General features: G+C 43.4%; 1 protein-coding gene across 7 annotated transcripts in view; it reads right to left on the bottom strand.

The window, feature by feature from the left end:
* Positions 1 to 18,231, bottom strand: part of LOC147622893 (uncharacterized) — a 42,817-nt gene that overhangs the window by 1,689 nt on the left and 22,897 nt on the right. The window lies entirely within an intron of this gene.

Here is an 18,231-nt window from a genome sequence, read left to right as displayed (position 1 = left end):
CCACGGGCCAAATTGATGAGAAGCTTGCAAGACTTGCGCACGATGAGAGTGAGAGAGAAAGAGGGAGATAGATAGAAGACCAAAACGCCAATCTCTATATCAAGAATAGATGCATACAAGAGAGCACTCACGTGGGTACCTGAGTACCAGTGAGTGAGGGCTCAAGGGATCTGAACTGAATTGAGGGAATAAGTGGGTAAGTGACCTATTTATAGGTCACTCAGAGGTAGGTCAACCACACCTCTAGAAAAACACCCACGACCTAAAAAAAATAAATAGACCTGAGGAAAATGCCCAAAAATGGGGCAGATGGACATTGGGTGGCCAACCCACAATCAAGGGCTAGGCTGACAAAAACAAGCCTCTGAACAAGACCAAAAGGTTGCCAAGAAACTGACAACCGGAAATGACCCGCTAACACCCCCTCTCAGATCCGGCATGTGGAAGTAATCCAAGGGATCTGGAGTGTGCCTTGACCAAAGTCTGCTAAAGAGCCTTTGTGAAGGGCAGCGTAATCGTGAAACGCGTTTCGGTCCCTTTTTCGATACGAAACGTTTCAGCCCTGAAACATTCCCGTGAAACGCTGAAACACTAGGCGTTTTGGTGATACATAAACATACAACACCCACATATACATGCATACATACATACATAGAGTGTGTGTGTGTGTGTGTGTGTGTCTATATATATTTATACATATACACACACACACACACACACACACTCTATGGATGTATGTATGCATGCATGTATGTATGTATGAATGTATGTATGCCTATATATCAAACACACATACATACATACATGCATACACAGATACACAGAGTGAGTGTGTGTGTGTGTGTGTGTGTGTGTGTGTGTGTAGGCATTTCAGTGTGGGGTTTTAGTATGCACCTATCCATGGGTGAAACGTTTTGGCGTTTCGAACCCCGTTTCGACATGAAACCTTTCAGGGGCTGAAACGTTTCACAGTTATGATGGCACTGAAGAGGTCTGCCAAGTTATCCTTTGTCTTGCAAAAGATCAATGCAATGGTACCATCCAAGAGCTTCTCCCGTACAAAGTGGTACTGGATCTCAATATGCTTGGTTGTTCAAGCATGAAACGTCAGGTTCTGACCAATCGCCAGACAACTCTGGTTATCACATAAAATGGTAGAACTCTTCCCTTGCAGATGTAAGGTCCCTCCCAAGCCATGTATGTATGTGTATCTTCTAATATAGATTTCAATAAGAAAAGAGAGTGTAATTAGAAAGAGTGAGACAATAAGGCTAGAAACATTAGAAAAGTGTTAGAATAAAAACATTAGCTCCAAAAATCCTAAAAGAAATAAGAACATAAGAATAGTTCTATTAAGAGATAAGTATCCCCAAAAATAGAATTTCGAGTTTAGGTGATAAGAGGTCATATTTAGAGTACTTTTACACATTTAGAGTCCATGCATACTAAAAATGTGAAAAAACAACGTGTTTCCAAAGATGGCGCATTTGTGGCTATATACACACGTTTTTGCCTATTCTGCCCGCAATGGCTTGTAGACCAGATGCCTTCCCGTTCTTTTGACTGGTTACATGACCATATTCTGAGTTTTTATCAGAGAGTTATGGCCAAAACAGTTTGCTGTTTCTGTCAGGGTCTCTACATAGAGAAAACTGTGAGAAGGCAGTAAGTAGCCTCAAGGAAATCCTAGAGTTTGAGATGTATATGTCCCTTCATTCTTATCTAATATCTTAGAAAAGAAGCTTAGATTGCTATGGTCTTTCGGAAGAAGAGACCAAAACTCCATAGCTTTTCTTTTAGAGAAAGAATAGTATGCCATAGCCCTGTAAGAGAAGGCTATTTTGCCACCATAGATCTTAGAAAGAGAGAAGAGTCACAGTATGAGTAAGAGGAGATAAAGCTTGGAGATGATTGGATGATTTCAATCGTAAGACAAGGTATTAGAAGACTCTATTCTCATATGTCAAGTTCTAAAGCTCTTGTTAACGAGCAAATACAACGATAAACGACAAATTTCTATAAGGTATATACATATTTTGTTTTTCAATTATATATCATTCTTAGGGGTTGAGGTATGGCCCCGGCTTCTCTATTGATTGTTACTGTGATCTATTTGATTGATTTACCATTTAAAGTTTGTATTCTTTCAAACAACAGCATATGCCTTAATAAAGAATGTCTTATCGCAATCTCAAGTTGAAATGCTAAAATCTTTGTGAAAAAGATTGTTTTCTTAAAGAAGGTGACATGGATTCTAGTCCTATGGTTTAGTTGAGTAAATGGATTGCTATCTTGGTTAAATTAAGGTACAGGTACAACTCTCCCTGCCTTGACGCTGCCCCGTTCTTGTGCTTGTATAGCCGGACGGCGGAGACGTTAGTAAGGCCCGGAGTTGGCCCATGGTATCCCTCATACCATTGGGAGAATGAGGTTTGCCGATTGAGGCGAGTGATTGTGATGCTGCCTAGTTCTGAGGGCCCAGGCTAGTGCGGTGAATTAGCCCACCCTAGTGCGCAGACATCCCTCTGAGGAGCGGGAGGATCGAGCGATGGAGCCTGAGAGGACGACAGGCCGGCTTGAGTCCTCGCCAGCGGCCGACGATGAGGTGTATGGTCCCGTAGGGTTTTGCTCAGCATGTGGAGGCTGGAAGGCCGAATTCTAGATCATCGGCGGTATAAAGGAAAAGAATAAGAGAGCCAGTTTGGCTTGTATGAAATTGATTCATGTTTAAACTTTGTTTTTATAAATCTTATCTTTGGTATGATTATATTGTAGAAAAAGGTTGTTTTAACAAACCTTGTGAAAAGGGTCTTAATTAAGGAACATGTTTGTTTATGTCAAACAGTGTGGTAGGATTAATTAGAAAACAAATTGACGCGTGAGTAGGGTGGAAAGTGGGAGGATGGAATGCCCCGACGGCACCATCCTACGGACGGGTGGACTCGATTAGTCGGGTAGCTTTCCAACATATTAAGTGAAAGCCCTACGTTAGATAAATAGGTTCTCGAGCAATTCTATTCTAGAAGACTAGGCCAACGGCTGTGCCTTGCATGGATGAGGAAAAAAGCGGTCTCTAGGAATCAAGACTAGTAGTTACCCAAATTATGATCGATTACCCTATGGGTGATTTAATTTTTAGGAGACCACGCTCCCCGTGCGGGATAGAACTAGGTCTTACCTATGAATCGTATCCTTGAATCTCTGCATGGTCAAGGTGTCGATGAGTAGGAAATTTTCTCCAAGTTTAGACTTAGTGGACTATCTTAAGCGTTTCCCCTGTTTGTGGAAGGGGGGGAACCTTACAAGTGGTATCAGAGCGGATCATAGTTCCTAGGATTTGTTTTTCAAAGGTTAACTATCAAGGGATTAAAACAAGCGATTGTTTATCATATGAGGACGAATCAATCATCTCTACTGGCCATAGAAGTGATTTGAATATCCTCACATGTTGAGACAATCATCCTATGAAATTGTGCTTGTATCTTGGGGGTGCACACGCAAGATATTTGTACAATAAATTTGAGAAATAAGGTTGGGGAGAAAATCTTTTGTGAGGAAAAACATAGGGTGATCAAATTAAGAAACTAGTGAGAGACTGAATGACTAGAAGGATAGACCGAAACTTGTTTAGAGAAATTTTCAGGATATATCTCATTAACTTGCATATTATAAATTATTAAGATTATAATTCCATTAAGGTTTGAATAGTTGACGTGTGAATGCCATCCATTGGATGCTTTTCATCCAAGATTTTAAACCCATCTCAGACAAACATGGGTCTCGGATGTGTAATTCCTAGAGGATCATGCTCTTAGATGTGTTAATCCCAAGATACTAGATGTGTAATTTTCAGAAAACCAATCATCTTAGATGTGTCAATCCTGATAATCTTTGGATGTGTCAATCCCAAGGCACCAGATGTGTCAATCCCAAGATACCAGATATGTAATTCTCAAAAAAATGAAGATCTCAAATGTATTAATCCTGACTGCCTTCAAATGTGGCGCTATGATAAGTATTTGATAGTTTTGAACTTTTAATGGATACAATGAAAGAAGCAAGCTCACCCTTGCTCGTGTCTAAAAATCGTAAGAAATGCCAAATTAGTTGGAAGCATTGTTGTCAATCTAACCATTGGAGCTAGAAAGTTACAAGCATTGTTGTCAACCTAACCACTGGAGCTAGAATCAGTTATGAGATGCCATGAAAGTATACCTTTGTGACAGGTTTTGTCCTCTAGGATTTCGAGAGGATAAAATGAACGAATTTTTAGAGCTAACCCAAGAAGGAAAGACCCTAAAAGAATACCACCAAACTTTTGTTAAAAACTTCTCCAAATTGCTCAAGAGCTGGATGAGGTAATTCTTCTCTATCGATTCATTTGGAAGCTTAATCTATCTTTGAATAACCTCATCAAGAATGTGAAACCATCCTCTATTTCAGACGCCATAATTATAGCCAGAGACTATGATAAAGTTTTTTTTGTATAGAAAGTGTCGAGAAGGACATGAGTCCTTCCATGATAATCAAGAAGAGGTCTCCTAATTCAAGAGGAACGTCAAGCCCACCCTTGGCTACAAGGAATCATGAGCTAGAGCAACAAAATTAGGTCAAAAAATAGGGATAGCAGGGTTAAAGATAATCGAATTCAACAAGTATTTCTATGAGTAAATAGAAGAGGATTGGTGCAAGATTCATGTGAAGTAATGTGCATGATGAATAGAGGTATTCTACAAGACGATACTAAGATTATGAAATTGCTATCATAGGTTAGATTGCGTAAAGGATTGATTCCCTTATGTTTTTCCATGATAATTTATTAAGTACCATACTACAAGGGAGTATAGAATAAGGAATTCGAAGATTCATATCATATGAGAGGTATATGGATACATGAAATTAGGATAATAAGGCCAATTAACTCTAGAATAATAAAGACCTTTTGGAGGCACAACAAAACAAGCCAAACACATGGAATAAGAGACTCGCAACAATGTTTAGATAAAAGAAAATTTCTACCTAGTGGAGACACCACTTTGAAAGAGACACGAGGATTTACTTAGATACTACCAGCTCGCGAGATGAGGACATCTCGAATCTTTTAAGTGGGGGAGATTGTAAGGTCCCTCCCAAGCCATGTATGTATGTGTCTCTTTTAATATAGATTTCAATAAGAAAAGAGAGTGTAATTAGAAAGAGTGAGACAATAAGGCTAGAAACATTAGAAAAGTGTTAGAATAAAAATATTAGCTCCAAAAATCCTAAAAGAAATAAGAACATAAGAATAGTTCTATTAAGAGATAAGTATCCCCAAAAATAGAATTTCGAGTTTAGGTGATAAGAGGTCATATTTAGAGTACTTTTACACATTTAGAGTCCATGCATACTAAAAATGTGGAAAAACAACGTGTTTCCAAAGATGGCGCGTTTGTGGCTATATACACACGTTTTTGCCTATTCTGCCCGCAATGGCTTGTAGACCAGATGCCTTCCCGTTCTTTTGACCATATTCTGAGTTTTTATCAGAGAGTTATGGCCAAAACAGTTTGCTGTTTCTGTCAGGGTCTCTACATAGAGAAAACTGTGAGAAGGCAGTAAGTAGCCTCAAGGAAATCCTAGAGTTTAAGATGTATATGTCCCTTCATTCTTATCTAATATCTTAGAAAAGAAGCTTAGATTGCTATGGTCTTTCGGAGAAAGAGACCAAAACTCCATAGCTTTTCTTTTAGAGAAAGAATAGTATGCCATAGCCTTGTAAGAGAAGGCTATTTTGCCACCATAGATCTTAGAAAGAGAGAAGAGTCACAGTATGAGTAAGAGGAAATAAAGCTTAGAGATGATTGGATGATTTCAATCGTAAGACAAGGTATTAGAAGACTCTATTCTCATATGTCAAGTTCTAAAGCTCTTGTTAACGAGCAAAGACAACGATAAACGACAAATTTCTATAAGGTATATACATATTTTGTTTTTCAATTATATATCATTCTTAGGGGTTGAGGTATGGCCCCGGCTTCTCTATTGATTGTTACTGTGATCTATTTGATTGATTTACCATTTAAAGTTTGTATTCTTTCAAACAACAGCATATGCCTTAATAAAGAATGTCTTATCACAATCTCAAGTTGAAATGCTAAAATCTTTGTGAAAAAGATTGTTTTCTTAAAGAAGGTGACATGGATTCTAGTCCTATGGTTTAGTTGAGTAAATGGATTGCTATCTTGGTTAAATTAAGGTACAGGTACAACTCTCCCTGCCTTGACGCTGCCCCATTCTTGTGCTTGTATAGCCGGACGGCGGAGACGTTAGTAAGGCCCGGAGTTGGCCCATGGTATCCCTCATACCATTGGGAGAATGAGGTTTGCCGATTGAGGCGAGTGATTGTGATGCTGCCTAGTTCTGAGGGCCCAGGCTAGTGCGGTGAATTAGCCCACCCTAGTACGCAGACATCCCTCTGAGAGGCGGGAGGATCGAGCGATGGAGCCTGAGAGGGCGACAGGCCGGCTTGAGTCCTCGCCAGCGGCCGACAATGAGGTGTATGGTCCCGTAGAGTTTTGCCCAGCATGTGGAGGCTGGAAGGCCGAATTCTAGATCATCGGCGGTATAAAGGAAAAGAATAAGAGAGCCAGTTTGGCTTGTATGAAATTGATTCATGTTTAAACTTTGTTTTTATAAATCTTATCTTTGGTATGATTATATTGTAGAAAAAGGTTGTTTTAACAAACCTTGTGAAAAGGGTCTTAATTAAGGAACATGTTTGTTTATGTCAAACAGTGTGGTAGGATTAATTAGAAAACAAATTGACGCGTGAGTAGGGTGGAAAGTGGGAGGATGGAATGCCCCGACGGCACCATCCTACGGACGGGTGGACCCGATTAGTCGGGTAGCTTTCCAACATATTAAGTGAAAGCCCTACGTTAGATAAATAGGTTCTCGAGCAATTCTATTCTAGAAGACTAGGCCAACGGCTGTGCCTTGCATGGATGAGGAAAAAAGCGTTGTCTCTAGGAATCAAGACTAGTAGTTACCCAAATTATGATCGATTACCCTATGGGTGATTTGATTTTTAGGAGACCACGCTCCCCCTGCGGGATAGAACTAGGTCTTACCTATGAATCGTATCCTTGAATCTCTGCATGGTCAAGGTGTCGATGAGTAGGAAATTTTCTCCAAGTTTAGACTTAGTGGACTATCTTAAGCGTTTCCCCTGTTTGTGGAAGGGGGGGAACCTTACAGCAGAAAGCCAAGTTCTCCCAACAGTTGACAAAGCCAAACTACCTGTACATGCTACTTCGGTCGAAGACAATACAACAGTAGGCTGCTTCTTGCTACTCCATGAGATAGCACCTGAGCTTAGGGTGAAACAATAGCTTGTCGTAGACCTCCAGGAATCAATGTCACCTACTCGAAACAAAATCTATCCAACCTCTCAAAACAAGATCATCGTCTCCCTCCTTCCCGACAGCATGCAATATGCCGCGATCTGGGGTTTCCCACAGATACCGCAGAATGCGCAATCCTTTTTGCCCATGAGTTTTCCAGGGCTTACTCATAAACCCTGCCAAGAGCCCAACCGGAAAGCAAATATCCAACTTGGTGTTGAGCAACCAGATCAATGATCTAGCAAGCTTCCAGTACTTAGAAGTATCCACCAACTCAGAATCATCATGAGCTGAAAGCCTCACATTCAAGTTCATCGGAGTAGATATGGGCTTACACTCCATGCCAAAGGCCTCAAGAAGCTCATGAACGTACCACTTCTGGGATATGAAAATCCCCCTCTAGTCCTGCCAAATTTCTAAACCAAGAGACCCATGTCGATCATCTCAAACTCCGCCTGCAACGTCGCCTTAGTCTTCCTTATGTGCTGTGTATTGCCACCAGTGATGATGAGATCATCCACGTACAACACAATGACTGTCGTAAGGCCGTGGTCCCTGTGGATGTAGAGGTTCAGATCCGCAGCTGAATGTTGAAATCCCTTACGCTGGAAGAATGCATCAATCTTCTCATTCCAAGCTCTGGGAGCCAGCCTATTTCAATCCATACAAGGCTTTTTCAGCCTGTACACCATGCCTTTGGAGTTAGGACGCTGAAAGCCAGGAGGTTACTCTACATAGACGTCCTCCTTGAGATCTCCATTGCATCCATATGATATACTGGCCACCTTTACACCATGCCTTTGGAGTTAGGACGCTGAAAGCCAGGAGGTTACTCTACATAGACGTCCTCCTTGAGATCTCCATTGCATCCATATGATATACTGGCCACCTTTACACCATGCCTTTGGGGTTAGGATGCTGAAAGCCAGGAGGTTACTCTACATAGACGTCCTCCTTGAGATCTCCATTGCATCCATATGATATACTGGCCACCTTTTCCTGCTAGCCACAACAAGAGTAGTCCTGATAGTCGCCATCCGAGTAGTAGGAGCAAAAGTATCATCATAGTCAACACCAAGACGCTGAGCATATCCCTTGGCTACAATGTTGGTCATGTTCTGGTCATGTCCGCCCGGCCCGTTCAGGTGTGAACCCGCTCTGTCCTTTTACCCTGATTGGACACGGGTTTTTTCCCCGTGGGAACACACTCTTGTGTGTGGGCATTTCGCCCTAGGGCTATTATGTACTCTCACTTCGTACATCTCATCATTATCAAGAGTACACCTTTCCAGCATCTCTCACTCTCACGTTTCTCTGTGTGTGAGCTTGTGTGTGTGTCTGTGCGTAGGCTAGCTTCCTCCATCCCCAACATTGGTATCAGAGCTAGGGTTTGCCCTTCTTGCTCAAGCTTGAGCCTACTGCACTGAGGACTGAACACTGAGCACATAATCTCTCTCTTGCTTGCGCACTCTCTCTCTCTAGATCTGTGTGTACTCTCTCTCGTGCGTACAGATCTGCACGCGGCCGTGCAGCTTGAAACGTTGCCGTACTGTGCGCGCCCATTCTCTGCTGCGTACAGGTTCTGTCGTATAATGCGTGCTGAGCGCTGCCTTCATTGCGCGTTGTTTGCTTACCCTGCACACTGCTGTACGTCGCCTGTGCTGCAGCGCACTTCAGTGCTGCTGTGTTGTATGCTATTAGAACTGCTGTACTAGCTTTGCCTGCTAGCTGCGCATTTACTGCAGGTGCCATCATCGCAGCTGCTGCCGCTGTACTTTGCTGTGCTGCCGTACTTCGCGTGTTGCTAACCGCCGCTACTCACGACCTGCTGCAGCTAGTGCTGCTACTGCGCCCAGCTGAGCTGCGCGCTGCCTGCTGGAGCTTTACCTGCTGCTGTTGCACACCGCCTGCTGTACCAGCCACCGAGCACTGCCGTACAACCCTGTCAGCTGCCATACGTGAAGTCCCCCGGCTACTGTTGTTTGCAGATCTGCATCCATGAGCTGCACGTTGTGCAACTGGCTGTTCTGAAGCAGAGCTGTGATTATCTGCAGCCCTTTGTGGCCTTGATACAACATTGGAGATCTGTGCTCAGTTTGCCTCTTCTACAAAGCTTCCAATCCTCAGAATACCTCAATTTTTTGTTTAAAAATTTGGGACTTTTTGTTTTCAAGCAAAATTAGGCACCAAATTCATACATTGAACCGACATTGAGCAGGATTCCCTTGGGATTGACCCACAAATTTGGGGTTCTTGAGATATTGGGCATTTCCAGCAGATTTAGGTGCAATACTTTACAAGGGTTGTTTTGCGGTCTCCTATCAATTTTCCCCTTCCCGAGACTCTCTAATTGGCCCAATTTGCTGTCAAAAATTGGGGCTTTTTGACATCGAGCCCTCTTTTGCACTATTCGAGTCATTTGGCAGTGATTTACCTGGAATTTGTGCACATATGTATACATAATTGTGGATTTTCAGCAGATTGAGTCGCATTACAGGTGGTTACAGGTGACATTGTGTGACATTTGGGGCTTTTGCACATTTCCCCCAAATTTCATTACACATTCGTGCACATTGCAGATTGATTCTGAGCTGAGAGTATATTTTACAAGGCTTATGTACACATTTGTGGTTCCTACAGTATATGTATGCCATTGTGGATGCTTTGACAGCCTTGCTTTGAGTGCAGTACTTTTATAGTGATTGGCACATGTATTTGTCTCTATTGTGGTGAAGGAGTTCCCTTCCAGTCCACTTGTTTTTCTGCTACTTTGCTCCCGCATTCGTATAGCCTTGCTGGGCTTTGTCTATTCTTGGGGTGAATTTTTTTTGCTATTATCATGGCCAGCAGCAGCAATGATCTCTTTGGCATGTTGTCTACTAAGGACAAATTGAATGGGGATAACTACCCCATGTGGTCTTACATGATGCGGCATGTTTTGGTCGCCAAGAATGGTTGGCACTATGTGGATGGCATTGAGGAGCATCCTCTCGCACCTGCACTAGCGGATGGTGAAGTTGTTTCTGCTCATCCTCCTGCAGGTCAACCTTCTCGCCCTCCTCCTACCCAGCAACAGCGTACTTGGGATGCTAGGGATGCCCAGGCCCATGCATTGATTGCTCTCTCGTGCTGCAAGCACATTATTCCGCATATTCGATCACGCACCACTACCAAAGGTGCTTGGGACATATTAGTGGCATCGTATTTGAGTCGCAACAAGGCTCCTTCAGGGCAAGCTAGAGTCCGATCGCATGCATGAAGGTGATCCGATTGATCAGTACCTTACGCATGTGAAAGACCTTAGAGAGCAGCTTATCGATATTGATGAGGTCCTGACAAATGGTTATTTGGTTCAGACAGTCTTGAGAAATTTGCCAAACTCGTATCAATCATTTGGGACCACATTGCGTTGTTGAGTGGTAATGCGCCTAATGCTATCACTTTTGACACTCTTGTGACTCTTATGCTTAACAAAGAGCAATCCCATTCCAACAGGAACAATCTGATTTCTTCTGAGTCAGCTATGGCTACTTCGTTTCTTGGGAATCGCCTTGGGCCTCGACCTAGCTCAATGGATCCTCCCAAGAAAGAAGACACGTCTGAAAAGAAAAAGTGATGTAATTATTGCAGAAAAAGTGATGTAATTATTGCAGAAAAATAGTACATACCATAGAGGAATGTCATAAGCGTATTGCGAGTGAGAAAAAGAAGAAGTTGGCATCTTCTTTAGCCGGTACCAATGAGGCCAATCTGGCCAAAAATGTTAAAGCCATGGTCATTTCATCTTCTTCACCTACAGAGATGTCTTCTGATGCGGTTGCTTTTGATGACTATGCCATATAGTCAATACTCTTGGTATGATTTGTCTGGCAGATGCATTTCAGGGGGGATTTTACATGCCCACATGCAGTTGGTGATGCCTTATGGTCACTTATGCTTATTGACCCTGATGCTTGTCTATGCTACCTTCTCTTGCAGCGGCATTGTCTCTACAATGTTGACATTGTCACTTTTGCATATGTGATGTTTGCTGGGAGTGCTTTCTACACACTCAGCCAGTGTTGGCTTGCTCTCATAGCTTTGACATGCCACATCTATTCTTTTCTTGTGGGATTATGCATCTTTACTCTTGCCATACATGCCTCCCAATTTTTAGCCTTTATCCATTGCTGAATTTTTACTTTTATCAGCCCTACCATTGCTGATTTTTACTCATTGGACACTCCATTGATGAGTTTACCTCTTGCAGGTTACATTGCATATCTCACAGGCATGACTTTGGGGCCCTACTGCCTCTACACATGCGTATCCTGCTACATTTTCTTATGCTTATCACTGATGCCGTTTGCAAGCTATGCTTTGCTCTCTTGTTGTCATTGATGTGAATTACATGCAATTCAGTTCGGCATTTGGATGCTTATCTTGAGGGGGTAATTATATTTACTTTCCTTCTTGGAGGGTTTTATAACGCCTTCTTCTATGCAGCATATGCCATGCTTCTTGATTTGATGCAGTTGATGTCCACATGATCTTTGACATGCATTTATGGTGATGCGTTCATGTACTTTTGTGCTCTAGCATTAGCACCGCTCATTTTCCCCGTCATATAGTGCTTACTTTTCCCATTAGCACTCAGTTCATTTCCCGCTCCGTGATCATCACTTGATCACTGGAACTTGGTTGAACACAATGCTAATCAATACACTTAAATACACTAAGATTTGATGGACACTTGCTCAAATACAAGAAGTAAATTGCTGAATTGACAAGAGACACACAATGAGCCGGAACGACCGACCCCTCCCTCAAATAAAGTATATTGATCTTGGGAGAATCAAGTACATAGTGTCATGGGCATTTCTGACCAGATTTCCATACCAATGCACATGAATACAGTATTGCAAACAAGTGGTTGTGTAGACTTGCAATCCACACTACCCTCTCAAGTGCCCATGTTCACTACCATTTGCTCTCTATTGTTCCACCAACACATGGTAGCAACAATCTGCAAGAGAGCACGTAGGACAAGAGAACACTACTCAAGCTATGTGATCTTGTAATCCGGTTCCTCCCTCCTGCTACTTACTCCCATATTTAAGCATAAAAGCTTACCAATAGCACGTAGAGTCGATGACAACGGAAGTCTTCGCGATGGAAGTCCTTGGAGTGTTGAGATCTTCGATTTGTCGCATTTCTTCACGACAAAAGTCTTCAAGAGGATGAAGGGAACTGAAACCGATCCCGTCAAGTGGGAAAGACTCCGTTGGACACCCACACGCGTAATAGCACAACTTAATACCACAATTTAAAATGGACAACTTAATTACAACTTGAAATTGAAGTGAAATGAAATGGATAAATGGACACCAGCACTGGGGCCGGAACGGGCCGACCCCCCCCTCAATATATGATATATTTATTGGGAGTATTTAACAAATACAATGCTCCATGGGTTCCAAGAACCAGATGATGTCCATGTACATATGAATACAGTACCAAACAAATAGACTCGAAGTAGATACTCGAAGCAGAACGACCACTAGCGTGGTCCAGTCTCTACGGTCCTGTGCTTTCACTCTACTCCGCGGAGAGCGCCCAACTGGTGTTCCAGGACCACGCACAAACAGGCGCTCCCGTACTAACGCCTGGCTCTCCCGATCTCAGCACCTTTGGACCGAGGTTCTCCAATAGCTTGGACTACCCGGCACCGAACGGGTGTTGGCCGTAAAGGGAGTCGGGAATCCCTTATCAGATTTATCACAAAGTACTTTATTCAAATCTGAAAATTCACTTACTTGTAGCTTGCAGATGGAAAACCAATACCCGAGGTATTTGTGTGCATTTACTTGAGTGAGACACCAACACACAGCAGCCTGTCGAGGAGGTTGAGAAGGAGCTTCCTGTGTAGAAGGTGTAGCCACCGTAGGAACACAGCTACCAAACCGTGGACAGTCGTCTACTGGAGCGTAGCCTGCTGATGATGGACAGCAACTTATAGAACCGCCTGGCTGCAGTGGAGAAGGGGCAGCCTCACGCAGCCTGTAGAGGAGTGGTGAAAGAGGCGCCCAATCGCTTGCAATGGACAGGCGCAGCTGCCAGCTGTATGGGAACAGAAGCGTAGGTTGAAGCACAGCCGCCTGGGAGATGGTGAAAAAAGGCCGTCTGAAGATGGGGAAACAGCCGGCTGGCTGTTCAACCACCTGCGCCTACTGTGTAGTGGGCAGCCTGCAGGAAGACAGGCGTAGTGCTTGCTGGAGATAAGAATCGCCTGGCTGCTTCAGGTGGGGGCAGCGCCTGTTGAATAGGTAGAGCAGCCTGCAGGTAAAACAGGCGCAGCCACCTGTATGAGAGGCAGTCGCCTATTGGAGAAGGGAGCGCACCCTGTCAGCAGCAGCCGAGTACAGAAGTGCAGAAGAAGCCGTTTGCTCGTGTACATGCGCAGCCTGAAGGAGCGAAGAGATGAACGCTCGATTCTCCACGAAGGGTGAAAAACGATTGCTGATGGTCCACGATGGAGGTGGTGGCTTTAATTTGTAAGGTTGAAGTGGAGTTACACGAATAATGCTGGCTGGCTCCCCACGCTTGCATGTGGGCGGCCAGCTCTTTGGGGGTGTGGGTAGGTGACCATGCACCCACCCCCACACATAGATCTTGTGCCAGGTAGTTCTCCACCCAACAAACCCGCATACCGAGTGAGTGCTGCACAACTAGAAGAGATCATGAAGAGGTAAACAAGCTTTTGGAGAAAGGTTTGGTTCAGTCCAGTTCCTCACCTTACTGCTCTCCTGTGCTTCTTGTTCAAAAGAAGGACGGATCATTCCGCATGTGTGTGGACTACAGAGCTTTGAACAAGCTTACCATCAAGAACAGATTCCCGATTCCGCGAATTGATGATATTTTGGATAAGCTTGATGGTTCGGCTTGCTTTAGCAGACTTGATTTGAAAAGTGGTTATCACCAGATACGAGTGGTGCCACAAGATGTCCATAAAACTGCATTCAGGACAGCCTTCGGACTATGTGAATTTTTGGTAATGCCTTTTGGTCTCACCAATGCTCCTGCCACGTTTAATCATATGATGGATAGGATATTCCGACCCCATCGCAAATTCACAGGAGTATTCTTTGATGATATCTTGGTTTTCTCCAAAAATGAGCAGGAACACAGAACTCATTTGGTCACAGTGTTCGAAGAGTTGCGGAAGCATAAACTTTTCATTAATGCCAAGAAAAGTGAGTTCTTCCTTTCAGAGATTCATTATTTGGGACATACTGTACAAAGATGGGAGTTACAATGGACCCTGCAAAGATAGAGACCATTCGGGATTGGCCCGAATTGCAAAACGTACATCAAGTACGTAGTTTTCTGGGATTATGTTCGTATTACAGGCGTTTCATAAGGCATTTTGCTATGATAGCCACTCCTCTACATGATCTCACAAAGAAGAAAATCACTTTCAAATGGACTTCAAAGGAACAGGATGCTTTCTTGCAGCTCAAGCATGCTATTATATGTGGTCCAGTATTGATTGTTCCTGACTTGCACAAGTCATTCGTAGTTGAATGTGATGCTTGTGGTGATTGCATAGGAGCTGTCCTAAATCAAGAAGGGCATGCAGTTGCATACGAGAGCCGTCGTTTGCATGATGCCGAGCTTCATATGGATATCTATGAGAAAGAGCTCTTGGCTGTAATTCATGCCTTAAAGATATGGAAACATTATCTTCTTGGGACTGAATTTGTAGTCAAGACAGATCATCAAAGCTTGAGATACTTTCTATCTCAAACAAAGCTTTCAGAGAAGCAGATGAGAATGGCAAACTTTCTTTCCATGTTTCATTTTCAGATTGTGCATACTCCAGGAAAGAAAAATGTGGTGGCCGATGCACTATCCAAGAGGCCTTATGTAGCTGCACTCTCAGTGGCCTCTCATGGAGACTTATCTACTATGCGAGATTTGTACCATTTGAATGCTGATTTTTGCCATATATAGACTGATTTGATGGCTGGTCATTCACATGCCTCTTATGTTATCAACGAGGGTTATCTTATGAAGGATAATTGCCTATGTGTGGTGAAGGATTTGCGTCCAAAGGTTATGGACGAATGTCATGCTCCACCTTATGCTGGTCATAGAGGTATTATGCCCACTACTCGCATGATTCAGAGATATTTCTTTTGGCCAACCATGCGTAAAGACATTGAGGCTTATGTACGTGCATGTATTACTTGCCAAAATGTGAAATTTGATAGGCAAAAACCTCCAGGTTTGCTTCAGCCATTGCCTATTCCCTCGCAACCTTGGGAAAGTATTACTATGGATTTTATTATGGACTTGCCCAGATCCCAGCATGGGAATGATGCTATTTGGACCATTGTGGACAGGTTTAGCAAGCAAGCTCATTTCTTGCCCATCAAGAAAACCATTAAAGCTGATTATATGGTAAAGCTTTTTCTTGCTAATATTTTCAAGCATCATGGTATGCCTAAATCCATTGTTGGGGATAGAGATCCCATGACTACAAGCCTCTTTTGGAGGGCTTTATTTGATAATATGCGTACTAAACTTGAGTTTTCATCAGCTTATCATCCCCAAACGGATGGCCAAAGTGAAGCTGCAAATTCAGCCGTGTTGGATTTGTTGAAATGTTATGTGGCAGATCAAAAGACTACATGGGAGAAGTATCTTCCACTTGTTGAGTTTGCCTACAACAATACGATCCATGCTTCCACGGCGGGAAAGGCTCCATTTGAGATTATCTATGGCAGAGTGGTATTGCCACCCATCCTTCGTACAAAGGATGAGATTTTTGCAGCTGATGAATATGTTCGTGACTTGGATGTAGCCTTTGGTCAGGTGCGGACACCCATTGCAAGATCTCAGGATAAGCATAAAATGGCTGCTGACAAGCATAGAAGGGACATGGAAGTCAAAGAAGGTGATTGGGTTTTGCTGAAATTTGAGAAAGCCAGGCTTCGGAAGAGGCCAGGACGAGAAGGATCATATCCTAAGCTTTCTCCTCGCTATTATGGACCCTTCAAGGTGATTCAAAAGATCAATGAAGTGTCATACAGGCTTGCTTTACCTAGTCATTGGAAGATTCACAATGCTTTTCATGTGAGTCTATTTCGGAAATATGTGGGGCCAGATCCTGATGAGCCAGTCACAGAAGATCCACCAGAGATTGAAGAGCTTGAGGAGATCCTCCAGCCAGAACAGATTGTTTTTCACAAGGAGAGAAAGCTACCTGCAGGAAAGCTTTCCAGGAGATACCTTGTGAAGTTTAAAAATTATTTGCCTATTGATGCAAAATGGGTAAATGAGGACTATTTTGTTGATTACCCACAATTGTTGCAGGCATATCTTGAGGCTTTTTAGTTGAGGACAACTCTTTAGAAGCCCGGGGGAATGTCACCAATTGGCCGACCATTTGGTCCATCTCCAATTTTTGTGTCTCGTTCACTTGAGGCCAAGCCGGTGTCTCATGTGAAGAGGCTAGTATTTTGCTGACATGGACGGGAGCCAGACTGGTGCCACCCATGTATGACCTGGACTGTGTTCTATCCATGGGATTGTCACGCCATGGAAGAGCCAGTATTCATGTCGTGTCTTGCCTATGGGACTGTCACACCATAGGGAGGCTCGTGCCTGGAACTGTGTCTTACCTATGGGACTATCACTCCATAGGAAGACCAGGTTTTTATGTTTTACGTCGTGCCATTTTTGTGCCGACAGATATTTTGTACTTGTTCCATGAACGGGAGATATGTCCATGATACAATTTGCACATGCACTCATGTTTTGCATGTTTTGAAACTGTTTTCGCATGATTTGTATTTTGTGTTTGCTTGCTTGACGTGTCACTTACTGAGCGGGGACGCCTGCCAGTGAGTCGTGAAGTCTGCTCTGTCTTCTGACGAGTTTTGGTGCATGTGAACAGGTGGTAAGTATATTGCACATGTTGGTTTAATATTTTATATTTCTAACCCTTTGGTTTATAAGGTTTTATATTCACACTCACTTAAAAGTGGGCACCCACTTAGGGGCCAAGGTGGGAAGCCACACTTTAGTTGTGTGTGTGTGTGTGTGTGTGTGGATGCATGGTCACCTACCCACACCCCCAAAGAGCTGGCCGCCCACATGCAAGCGTGGGGAGCCAGCCAGCATTATTCGTGTAACTCCACTTCAACCTTACAAATTAAAGCCACCACCTCCATCGTGGACCATCAGCAATCGTTTTTCACCCTTCGTGGAGAATCGAGCGTTCATCTCTTCGCTCCTTCAGGCTGCGCATGTACACGAGCAAACGGCTTCTTCTCTTTTTCTTTTCCCCTTATCCAACGGGGCAACCCTATCTGCATGGGCTCCATGTGCCGTCATAGAAGTTTCATGAGGCACGATGGCATGTGCTCCACGAACTTGAAACTCAGATGCATGTGACTTTTCTGCATATGGCAATGTCTCTCCATGAGACAACTCAGAAGGCAAAATTTTTCTAGTAGCAAGCCTGTCACCCTTACCATGGAATACATGTCTTGCATGCATGTGACTTTTATGCTCTCCATGAGCACTAGCATACATATATCTGTCAGGCTTGGTGCCTTGTGGTGAAGACGCATGACGAGAGGTGACTGTCACCTCTTCCTTTTGCATAAAAGATTTCAGCCTTTGAGATGCGGGATCTCCATGCTTCAAACGAGGTGGATTTCTGAATTTCAGCTCTCCGTCGTCCCCCTCTTTGATATCACCTTTGCGGAGGAGGTAGGCAAGTGCCAACTCCCTTGGCTTCTTGCCCACTTCCCGTGCCATAGACTCAAAAGTTACATCTACCATTGCATCAGCCTTCCTA

Source organism: Cibotium barometz, chromosome 28, assembly GCF_041138505.1.
Source record: "Cibotium barometz isolate CiBa-2024 chromosome 28, ASM4113850v1, whole genome shotgun sequence".
NCBI lineage: Eukaryota > Viridiplantae > Streptophyta > Polypodiopsida > Cyatheales > Cibotiaceae > Cibotium > Cibotium barometz.
This window is presented reverse-complemented; position numbering and strand designations above follow the sequence as displayed.